The sequence below is a fragment of the Papio anubis genome, chromosome 19 (genome assembly GCF_008728515.1).
Source record: "Papio anubis isolate 15944 chromosome 19, Panubis1.0, whole genome shotgun sequence".
NCBI lineage: Eukaryota > Metazoa > Chordata > Mammalia > Primates > Cercopithecidae > Papio > Papio anubis.
Genome location: NC_044994.1, coordinates 27,606,886 through 27,619,309, shown reverse-complemented (window position 1 = coordinate 27,619,309; position 12,424 = coordinate 27,606,886). Strand labels below are relative to the sequence as shown.

The following is a 12,424-nucleotide window of genomic DNA, read 5'->3' as shown; positions in this document are numbered from 1 at the left end:
GACTTGCTTTTTTCTAACACTGTTTCTGAGATTCACCCGTATGCTTGGATCCATTCATGCATCCAATTCCATTTCACTACTGAATAGTATTCCACTGGCTTAGCAAACCATATTTCTCTACTCTACTCTTAACGGACATTTGGGTTCTTTCTAGGTTTCCATTATTACAAGCAATACTGCTATGACCATTCCTGAACATGTTTACTAGTACGTACGTGCAAGACTATTTATTTAGAGAAGAGGTCAGTTTTTCTGCAAAGGGCCAGATGATAAAGATTTTAGGCTTTTTGAGCCATGCAATGTCTGTTGCAACCACTTAACTCTAGTGTTGCACCATGAAAGCATCTGTAAGAGGTATATAAATGAGTGTGACAATATTCCAAGCTTATTTTTGGACACCAAAACTTGAATTTCATATAATTTTCACATTATAAATCACAAAATATTATTTTTTCCCAACCACTTAAAAATGCTAAAAACCATTCTTAACTCATGAGTCATCACACCAACCCCTGATCTAAAGTATATATGTATGGCTGTTAGGTCACACAGTATGCATATTTTCAATATGATCAGATACCACTAATTTGTTTTCCCAGGGTGGCTGAAACCACCCACCAGATGTGAACTGTTATATCACTGGATGTGGTGGATGTGTTATATCACTGACAACACTTACTGTCAGACATTTTTATTTTTGACAATCTGATGTAATTGGTATCTTAATATAGTTTTAATTTGCATTTCCCCACCATCTCTGACATTACTGATCATTCCATTTCCTCTTCTCTAATGTGCCTACTGAAGTTTGGTCCACTACTCTACTAGATGTGTTGTTTTGTGTTTTTCTTGTTAGCTTGTGAAGATCCTAATGTAGCCTTGTGTGAGTTAAATGTACTGCAATATCTTTTCCCATGGTTTTGGAGACAGGGTCTCCCTCTATTGCCCAGGTTGGAGTGCAGTGGCACAATCATGGCTCACTGAAGCCTCAACCTCCTGGGCTCAATGAATCCTTCCTACTTCAGCCTCCCGAGCTAGGACTACAGGCACACGCCATCATGCCCACCTAATTTTTGTATTTTTTCTTTTGTAGAGAGAGGGTTTCCCCATATTGGCCAGGCTGGTCTCATACTCCTGGGCTCAAGCAATCCTCCCGCCTCAGCCTCCCGAAGTGCTGGGATTATAGGTATGAGCCACCGTCCCCAGCCCTTTTCCCAATGTTAATAAAAAAGAAGTATCTTTGTTTGGGTATGGCAGCTAATGCCTATAGTCTCAACGCTTTGGGAAGCCAAGTTGGGAGGACTGCTTGAGGCCAGAAGTTCAAGAGCAACTTAGGCAACATAGCAAGACCCCCATCTGTAAAAACAAAAAAAGCAGCATCTTTTATGGTTCATATTTTCTGTGTTTTAAGAAAATCTTCTCTATCTAGAAATCATTACAAACAATGTTTTAATATCTAAAAATGTTAAAGGTTTGCTTTTCCCATGTAAGTACGGATTCAATGTCATTCCCTCCTATGGGGATAACCAGTTGTCAAGAACTATTTATGAAAAGCTGTCTTTAAAGGAGTGCAATACCAACTTTGTCACAAGCCAAGTTTGTGGGTTTCCATATTCTCTTCTATTGCTCTACCTCTCCCTATACCATACTGTCATCTTAACTTTTATAGTTTTATACTAATTCTTCATATATGGTGAAAATAATTCTTCTCACCTATCACAACGTTTTCAGGAGTGCCTTGGCTACTCCTGACCTGTTAAGTCTTCCTCAAAAATTTTAGAATCAACTTTTCAACCCAACAAGAAAAGTTGTCATGATTCTGACTAGATTGATATAAAAATATAAATAACTGGAGAGCTCTGCTATCTTTCTAATAGCACCGCCAAATTTATAAAAATATTCTCTCTCTCCATTTATTTATACCTTTCTTAACATCTTCCAATAAAATTTTATAATTTTCTTTTAAAGGTTTAACACAAATTTTGTTACAAAATACTGGTTAGATACTTTGTATTTTTTCCTACCTGAAACGGTATCACTTTATTTATTGTTGATTTATAGAAATGCACCTCTGCTTTTATTTATTGAATTTAAATTCTGCTACCTTGCGAAGATTTCTAGTATTAACATCATATTGAACAAGCAAAGTGACAACAGGCATCCTTGTTTTATTCCTGATCTTAAAGGGTAAGTTTTAATAAGGCAAAAAAAAAAAAAAAAATGCAGTAGCTATGATTGATCATTTAATTACTTAAAATAATAATACAAATATTGCAAAAGAAATCTAGTAGTTAAGGCCAGGAATGGTGGCTCACGCCTGTAATCCTAGCACATTGGGAGGCCGAGGTGGGCGGATCACCCAAGGTCAGGAGTTTGAGACCAGTCTGGCCAACATGGTGAAACCCTGTCTCTACTTAAAACACAAAACTTAGCCGGGCGTGGTGGCAGGCGCCTGTAATCCCAGTTACTCGGGAGACTGAGGCAGCAGAATTGCTTGAACCCAGAAGGTGGAGGTTGCAGTGAGCCGAGATCACGCCATAGAACTACACCCTAGGAGACAAGGGCAAGATTTCATCTGACCAAAAAAAAAGAAAGAAAGAAAGAAAGAAATCTAGTAGTTAGAAGTATTTAAATATTTATGGTGGAACAATTCTACAAATCAAACAAGCATAAAGATCACAAGAAGTAAGTTAATGTTGATGGGAAAAAGAGCCGAACTCAAGAGAAGTCTAAGAGAAGTTTAAAATAAAATTCCAAAAATGTTTCTCAAAATGATATCATTACTAAAAATAAATGCATAGCACCTAACTTTTATGTCTACTATATTGTTGTTCCTTAAAAAAACAAAGTTTCACTACAGGTATACCTCGGGTATATTGCAGGTTTGGTTCCTGACTACCAAAATAAAGCAAATATTCAGTAAAATGAGTCACAAATATTTTGGATTCCCAGTACAAATAAAAGTTACGTTGATACTATATAGTAGTGTAAGTACACAACAGCACTGTCTTTAAAAGTAATATATATACCTTAATTTAAAAATTTTACTGCTAAAAAATACTACCAATCATCTTTGCCTTCAGTGAATCGTAACTTTTTTGCTGGTGGAGGGTCTTGCCTTAGTGTTGATGGCTGCTGACTGTTCAGGGTGGTTGCTGTTGGAGTGGCTGTCACAATTTCTTAAAATAAGATAAAAATGAACTTTGCCACGTCAACTCTCCCTTTCATGAAAGATTTCTCTATAGCATGCAATGCTGTTTGATGGCATCTTACCCAGAGTAGAACTTTTTTCGAAATTGAAGTCAATTCTTTCAAACCCCTTGCCATTGCTTTATCTAGTTAGGTTTATGGAGTATTCTAAATCCTTTGTTGTCATTTCAACTATGTTCATAGCATCTTCACAAGGCGTAGATTCTGTCTCAAGAAACTACTTTCTTTCCCCATCCATAAGTAACTACTCATCCATTCAAGTTTTATCTTAAGATTGCAGCAATTCAGCCACATCTTCAGGCTCCACTTCTGATTCTAGTTCTCTTGCTATTGCCACCACACCTGCAGTTGAACTGGACTTCTTCCAAACTCCTGTCAATGTTTTGACCTCCTACCATGAACCAGAAATGTTCTTAATGGCATCTAGAACAGTGAAACTCTTTTCTGTTACTTTGCTCAGATCCACCAGAGGAATCACTGTCTGTGGCAGCTATGTGTTGGTCAATGTGGTGGGAAAAATTGTATAAAGATGCAAACCTTCTTGGAAGGCCGGGAGATTTTATAAAAGCTTCGGAAAAGGATTTGGCTGAAGGCAGCCAGATTCTCTTACCCTGTGCCTGAAAGCTTAGGTTAGATAACAAGGAGATGTAAAGAAACTGATCTAGATAAGTTAGTTTACTTAGGCCTTGGAACCTTGCCTTTAATCATCTGAGTGCAGGACTGCTCTGGGGGGGGATGACACCATGTTAATTACCCACAGGTATGTTGACTCAAGGCCTTTGTCAATAAATCTGTACTAAATAAATGCCTGCAGCACCAGTTTATCATGGCCACGGCTGCTACAACTCCTTACAACACCCTCCCTGGGATCCATGAGCAGCCCCAGTCCCCCAGCCTGCTCTTTCACTGGATACCTGTGTCTGAGTGTGTCGCTTGGTAAGGGTCTGAGGGTCAGACCCAGCAGCTATGGCCTTATGAAATGTATTTCTTAAATAAGACTTGACAGTCAGAATTACTCTTTGATTCATGGGCTGCAGAATAAATGTTGTATTTGCAGGCATGAAAACATTAATCTCATCGTACATTTCCATCACAGCTCTTAGGTAATTAGGTGCATTCTCAATGAAAAGTAATATTTTGAAAGGAATCTTTTTTATTAAGCAGCAAGTCTCAACAGTGGAATTAAATTATTTAATAAACCATGTTGTAAACAGATGTGCTGTCATCCAGCCTTTGTTGTTCCATATATAGAGCAGAGGCAGAGGATATTTACTGTAATTCTTAAGGGCTCCAGAATTTTCAAAATGGTAACTGAACATCGGCTTCAACTTAAAGTTACTAGTTGCACTATCACCTACTAACAAAGTCAGTCTGTTTTTTGACGCTTTAAAGTCAGGCACTGACTTCTCCTCTCTACCTATGAAAGTCTTAGATGGCATCTTCTTCCAATAGAAGGCTGTTTTGTCTGCACTGAAAATCTGTTGTTTAGTGTAGCCACCTTCACCAACGGTCTTAGTTAGATCTTCTGGATAACTTGCTGCAGCTTCTACATCAGCACTCATTTTTACGTTGTGGAGATGGCTTCTTTCCTTAAACCTCCTGAACCAATCTCTGCTAGCTTCAAACTTTTCTTCTGCAGCTTCCTCACCTCTCTCACCCTTCACAGAATTGAAGAGTTAAGGCCTTGTTCTTGATTAGGCTTGGCTTAAGGGAACATTGTGGTTGGTTTGATCTATGCAGACTACTAAAACTGTCTTATCAGCAATAAAGCTGTTCTGCTTTCTTATCATTTGTGTGTTCACTGGCGTAGCTTCCTTCAAGAACTCTTCCTTGCCATTCAGAACTTTTCAAATTATATGGCGCAAGAAGCCCAGCTTTTGGCCTATCTCTGCTTTTGACATGCCTTCCTCACTAAGTGTAATCTTTTCTAGCTTTTGATTTAAGTGAGAGACACATAACTCTTCCTTTCACTTGAATGCTTAGAGGCCACTGAAGGGTTATTAATTTGCATCCTTTCAATACTGTTGCTTAGCAGAGTGTGGTGGTATATGTGTTGTATCTTAGGGAACAGGGAGATCCGAGGAGAGGGAGAGAGACAGGCAAACGGCTGGTCGAGGTCGGTGGAGCAGTCAGAAAAGCAGTCACATTTATTGATTAAACTTGCCGTCTTGTATGGGCACAAGTTTGTGGCACTTCAAAACAATTACAATAATGACAACAAAGATCACTAATCAAAAATCACCACAAAAGATATAATAATGAAAACCTCTGAAATACTCTAAGAATTACCAAAATGTGACATAAAGACACAAAGTGAGCACATACTGTTGGAAAATGGTGCCTATGGACTTTTTCTGTGTAGGGTTGCCACAAACTTTCCATTTGTTGGGGGGGGAAAAAAAGTAGTATCTGTGAAGTACAATAAAACAAAGCACAATAACATGGACATGCCTGTATTTTTGAGTCACAACTCATTTCATGCTCTCCAGATATTTATTAAGTCTTGGCAAATGATGTTCTTGATACTGCATCAGGTACTACAGGTGGTACAAGCATGAAGGTAATGACCCACATCTAATCACAGTTAAAACACCAATGTAAGAGACATGTCATTCACATTACAAAAGAGAAATATCAACTAAGGAAACCTGACAGGAAAAGAAACATCAAGATAGGGAAGTTTCTGAAAAGGTTTTACCAGAAAGCAGCATATGATACAAGGTTTTGTTTGTTTAAAGTAAGTTTTTTCTACAGTTATTTTGTTTCTGGCTCTCTTTGACCTAAAACCCTCTAATGGACTTTCCCTGTCCTTAAGACATTCTTTCCCTCTGGTCCATTTTGTTCTAAAGAACACTGTTATTGCAGGACCAATAACTGAGACAGTTCTCACTAAAGAGATTCCAGAGTCAAGTAAGACGAGGATACAGTTTATACTCTATTTGTCCTGGTAGATTCACATTGCATATTGTCCTACTAAAGGGTCTGTAAAGTTCTGCAATAAGGAAAAGTAAAGGAATCTATTTAACTATGTTAACTCAAAATGTCCCATTTTTAAGCATGGGATTGTCCCCATCCTCCTTGTTGTTTTTGTATAACATAAAGCAGGTTTCAACTAGCAATAAATAAAGCAGCAAAGATTGACTCCATATCCTAGAATCAGACATTCTTTTTAAAAAAAAAAAAAACATGGCTGATGTGCTTTCTGCAAAACTGGTATTTCTGCGAATCTGGAAATTCTGTAAAAAAGGATCCCATTGTGTTGTAAAGCCAATCACAAGGAAGACCTTCACAAAGTGAAGGTTAATTTTGAAATAACTGTCTTTAAGTTAATATTTTTGTATTACCCTTCAACATAACACATATCATTATATAATACAAATAGTTGTGGACAAAAATAGGAAATCCAAAAGTCACCCTAAAAGAAAAGAACCTATAAATCCCTAATTTTAAAAAAATCTACAAACTTCTCAGAGAAATAAAATTGGTCAGCTATTTTACTATCAATTATTGTTTCTACGTTTAGAATATCATATTATAAAGACTATATCTAGCATTAAATATTGCATTCAACAAATCCAACAGTATTTCAACTGTGTGAATAGAGTTAACACAGGAGGTCCATTTTACTTAGGTCGTGCTAATCTCTAGCGGATTCCTGGAGTCACGGCAATGACCCTAGCCAAACTCTGAGAACTATGTTCCTGGATTGTTCACAGTCACTTGTTAATGATCTTTTTGTGTGTGCTCCAGGCAGTGAGTCACGATGTACCAGGCTGTCAGCATTGTTTTAAAGTAATCATTAAGATTTATGATGTGTACCTGGTGTCTGGTGTGGGGTCCCAAGTATCAGTTACCAGAGCTGGTCATATGGTAGGAATGTGCTTATGTGACTAGCTCCCTGTAAGAACTCTGGACTGTAACACTTGTGTGCTTCTCTGGCTAGAGACATCTTGCATGTGTCTCTATCACTCACTGCTGGAGAGAAAAGCATGTCCCTGTGATTCTCAGAGAGAGGACTTGCAAGCCTATGCCTACCCTCTCTACCATTTACCTTCTTCCTGCATTGTATCCTTTGCTGTAATAAACCTGAGTCATGAGAACAACTTTATGTTGCGTGCATCCTTCCAGAAAATCAGTGGCAACTGGGACCTCTCCACCCTCCACAAAACAGATTCCATTAAAGAATTTAGTTTGTCATCATACCTACTTTTCTCATTACTTGTCAGAAGCTGAATGATCATAATCACAACTTCTTCAAATGAATAAATCAGCATAGAGGAAAAAAGTTAACAGGCGTAAGACTGCTATCCTTAGAAGGACTTGGTTGTCGAGATTGGCCCTTGGCTGGCATGTGGACGCTTGAATGGTGAACAGTTCCCTACACTGATATAAAACTTTCCCTAAAAGATAAGTGTGATTCACTGTGCCTAAACTTTAGAAACAACATTGTTTGTATAAACACCTGCTTTCCTTCTGGGAATCTGGAATTTTGGTATGTGCTAGGCAGAAGATGCCTACATGACCAGCCTCAACAAAAATCTTGGGCACTGACTCTCTAATGAGGTTCCCTAGTAGATAACATTTCACACATGTTGTCACGATTCATTGCTGGAGGAATTATGTACATCCTGTGTGACGCCACATGGAGAGGAGTCTTGGAAGCCTGTGCCTGTTTTCCTCTGAACTTCACCCCGTGCACCTTTTTCCTGTGCTGTAATAAATCTTAGCTGTTAGTACAACTGTATGCTGGATCGTGTGAGTCCTTCTAGCCAATCACTGAACCTGGGGTGGGTCTTGGGAACCCACACAAAATCAGCATATTAAGACAGAAGTAAGTGACTATTAGGCCAAATGCTGAAATTTAAATATGAGTTCAAATTTCAGTTCCAACACTTATTAGTTATGTGACTCCTCGCAATGTTACTATATTTGCAAAAACCTGAGCCTCTTCATTCCTTTAAATGAGAAAAACATATCTTCCTTATAGTCCCATTGCACTAAACTAAATGAGAAAATGAACAACACATTCATACATGACAGTACACACTTGGTAAATTTTAAATGGTATTATTTCTAGAGGCACCTTCTCAGATTAAATAAACAATGGAGAGCCTTTCTCATGTATACTTATGCAACAAGAACTCAAATGGTCATTTGGAACACTGCAAAGCAAAGCTCATAGACAAACTTTCACCCTGTATCTTCAACACTGGCTCTGGGAATGATTTCCAGATCACATGACAGGATTACTGGGTAAGTTCAAGCAGGTTAAATCCTATAAAACAAGTATTTTCAATTTCTGAACCTGGTCCTCATTTAGCCTTCAGATTGACCTCCCTAATCAGAAGTGTGTATACTAATTAATTAGTATTGGGACTATGCTTTATTGTTACGTTTCTCAAATTACTAAACTGGGATTTTAGCACAAGCCATTCTCTTGTTTGTTATGAGGCATAAAGTCCAATCAACATAATTTTTAAAACCTAAGAAGCTGGCTGTAAGATCAAACCCTAATGTAAGGGAAGGAGAGCCCTAAAGTCATTCACTCCCAACTATCAACTTACCCCAAAGTGGTTTTTCAAATGAATTCATATCCCAAATCCACATGTCCCACATCTCCTGTTGAAAAATAAACGTCCTAAAATCAGTTTGTCTCAGAATAACTCTATTCTCCCCCCTTAGTCAGCCACCCTGTTACACTTAACTATAGGCAGCTACCACTTGATGCCAGGATCATGCCTTATTCAGCTACTTCCCCAAAACTGAGCACAGTACGTGGCACAAAATGTGTTTAATGTATATTACATGAATGAGTGAGTTAATAAATAAATTATTACTGAGATCCAATGCCAAGCTCAGTGGAAATACAAAATTATCTCTCTCCCTCTTAGAAAACTGTGAGGATCTTAACTTTCCAGGTGGGAAGGCCAAAGACACCTACACAGCACTGTGGGAGACACTGTTCCTTATCCCATCCTGACATTTTTCATTGCATTGGACCCCCAGCTGAATTCAAGTGATTATTCTCTGCTAGGTCACCTATTCCTGACTGGCCCAAGCCAACCACGGTCATTCCATTCCTCTAGCTAATACAAGTGACCAAATCCTGACTGATGGGACCCAAAGGGAGGTCTGCTAGGAAGCATTCAGAAAAAGTTATATCTCTCATAGAGATGTTGAAGGAGAAACTACACTTTTCAACCTTTGGTTATTGTTGGAGAGTACAGAAGTAGTGTATGCTTAGAAGTAATGTAACCATCTTGAGGCCATGAAGGAAGTCATCACCAACATGCCATCACTGACATGCTGAGGATGACAAATTGAAAAAATGGAGAGCACACCGGACGCTCATGATTTCATGGAGCCAGACCAATCCTAAGACCAGACCTCCCCACGTCTGAACTTCTTGTTATGCAAGATGATAAAGCCCTCACTGATTTAACTGCTACTACAGTGGGTATTCTGCTACTACAGTGAAAAGCATCCTGATACACCAATCTACAACTACAATTACTGATTTATATAGGTATATATCCTGTCAAGAAAAAAATGAAGATACAAATCAGTGGAGGGCCTAAATTAAGGACTCTACTTTTACAGGAGACTGCAAAGAAGCAGAACTTCAACATAAACTTTAAGAGCTACAAACTAGAACCTGGTATACGACCTGCTCATCTCAGACATGGCATTACTTAGTCTATCACAGAATCACATATCCCTAATTCACTCAAACTTTCTCCAATATGTACAAAACACTACACTAAGCAGTCTGATGCACACAAACATAAAAAATGTTCAGTCCCTATCCTCAATGAGCTTGCAATATAGAAGGAGAGATAATAAAGTGAGTTTGCATGTCATTTCACAACTTAAATCTTTGCAAAAGATGCCAAGAGTTGTGATGGGCTATAGTGCACAAAAAAGAGAAACTGGTGGGGAGAATGACTGGAGAATTGGTATGAGTTAGGAAAAGGCAAAATAATATCTCAAGTCAACAAAATAGTGTGAGTTAAAATAGGGAGGCAAGAAATTGCAGGGAGTGTCTGGGGAACAGCAAACAGAAGAATTAATTGGGAGATATAACTAAAGGGGTGTGTTCAGAACAAAGGAAATCTTAACTGTCATGCTAAGGAGTATGAAGAGCAAAGGCCAGGTAAGTCATTAATTTCTTCTCATATTTTAATTTTTAATCGCACGAAGATGAATGCCAGATCATTACAACAGAACACTGCGTTAGAGTTTCAGAAAAATATGCATCTTTTCCCCACTCTGAACTCAGACACAGGAAAATACATTGCCTACCAGGGGAACAGTGTCTGGGAAGTAAAGGATTCAGCAGGAACTTCTTCCAGGCCAGGGGCCCATGTTATTTTCTGGTCATGGAATCCCCCAAATCTCTAAGATTTTCTGTATGTTTTTGATATAACACCAACCTCTCCAATTATCATTCTATTCGTTCTTCCTTCCTTTACCATCTTCTGCACAAGAAATCTTTATTCTCTATCCCTAAGGCAAGTCTTCACTTCAGCGAAACCATCTGTTAATCAAGTCACTGTAATGTCCTACCCAGCAACACAAGTCTCTTTCTCAGCTTCATTCTACTTGATATCTTAGCCGTCTTAAATTATTTTTAGCATAGACAGGCTATAAATAAAATAAAGCCTCTTCTCTTGGCTCCCAGGGTCATTTCTTGTTCTACTTTTCTGACCACGCTTTGAAGTCTTCTTTATTGGCTCCCCACACTTCTCCGGATCTGTTCTCAAGCCCCCTAACACTATACACATCCTCCCTGGGAAGTTCATCAGTGGCACAGCTTCACCCGCCATGTGCCAGTGGCTTCCATATCTGTATCTTTTCCCCAGGACTCTTTGGTTAGATTGTAAACATGCCCAGCATGGGAATTATGTTTTTCATACTTGAGCCCTAAAGATGTTACGAAATGTCTGAAGAGAGCAGAAACTCATCTACAAGACAGCATCTCCACCCCCAATGTTATTCTTTATTTTTTCCTAATGCTTTACTTTCCACTGTAGCACCAACTACTAACTTACATCAAAATGTATCTTAATTAATTTATTAATTATCTTGTAAGCTGCAAAATGACAGGAGCTTTATGTTGTTTAATGTTATTACTACATCATCTGGAACAGTACTTGGCACAAGATAGAAGAGTTCAATAATTATTTAGTAAATAAATAAAAATGCCAGAAAACAGTATCATGTGAGAAGGAAGAAAGGCAATTGAAATGAAAGCATTTTAAGGTCCTTGTATTTAGGGATAGGGTAGAAAGATTAATTTTAGCTTTTTTAAAGAGCAAATATGTTGACAATTAAAAGGTAACAATGAATTAAAAAAAAACAGAATGTGTAAGTTAAAAATCAAAGTTGAAAAAGGAGGAAATAGAAAATCAATCACTTTAAATGAGAAAGGAATTTAAAATAATAGAGAAACCACACCTATAGACAGCACAAATGGTAGAAATAAAACCCAAAACATCAGTTATTAAAATTAAGACAAAATGACTACATATATCTAAATTGTCAAATTGGATTAAAAAAAAAAACAAGCTAAATGCTATTTACGAAACAAACACCAAAAACATAAGGATTCAGAAAAGCTGAAAGTGAAAGCATGAGAGACTTACACACAGAAAAGCAGAGGAGCTTATTCTAGACTAACCTACTCACAAATAACGGCAGTTACCAGCCTCCACTGTGCAGAGTTACTGAAACTCAAGAAGGAAGTCACAATCAAATTGGCTTGAAGCATCAAAGGATGAGGTCTGGAACTAGCAGGCAACTGGAAAGTGAGGGAGGAAATACTAGAAAAGTAAGAACCCTAAAATATGTATGTAAACTTCACTACCATCGTTAGTTGGACTTTGAATCATACAACACAGGGCAGACTCCAGAGGCTCCAAAGAAAAGGAACATTTAGATGGCTGAAAGAACTGAACAGAGGTATCCATGATGTTGCCCAATGCTAGGGAGGCAGAGTTCGGAGTTTAAATCTAGCCAGCAAGGAATCAATATTCATTAAGAGAAGAAAGAACTGAGGGTCAAAAACAAAAACAAACAAAAAAAAAACCATATTATCCACAATATCCAGTCTACAAAAAATTACTAGGCATGAAAATAAACAGAAAAGTTGAGTCAAAAAAAGCAGTCAATGCTATTGAACAGATGATGACCCAGATGTGGAAATCAGTTGGCA

General features: G+C 38.0%; 1 protein-coding gene across 1 annotated transcript in view; it reads right to left on the bottom strand.

The window, feature by feature from the left end:
- GALNT1 (polypeptide N-acetylgalactosaminyltransferase 1) overlaps positions 1-11,515 on the bottom strand; it is an 82,072-nt gene extending 70,557 nt beyond the window's left edge. The window contains exon 1 of the mRNA XM_003914303.5: positions 8,775-11,515. The gene's annotated coding sequence lies outside the window, so the exon portion shown is untranslated. The remainder of the gene's footprint in view (positions 1-8,774) is intronic.
- Positions 11,516-12,424: the final 909 nt, after the last annotated feature.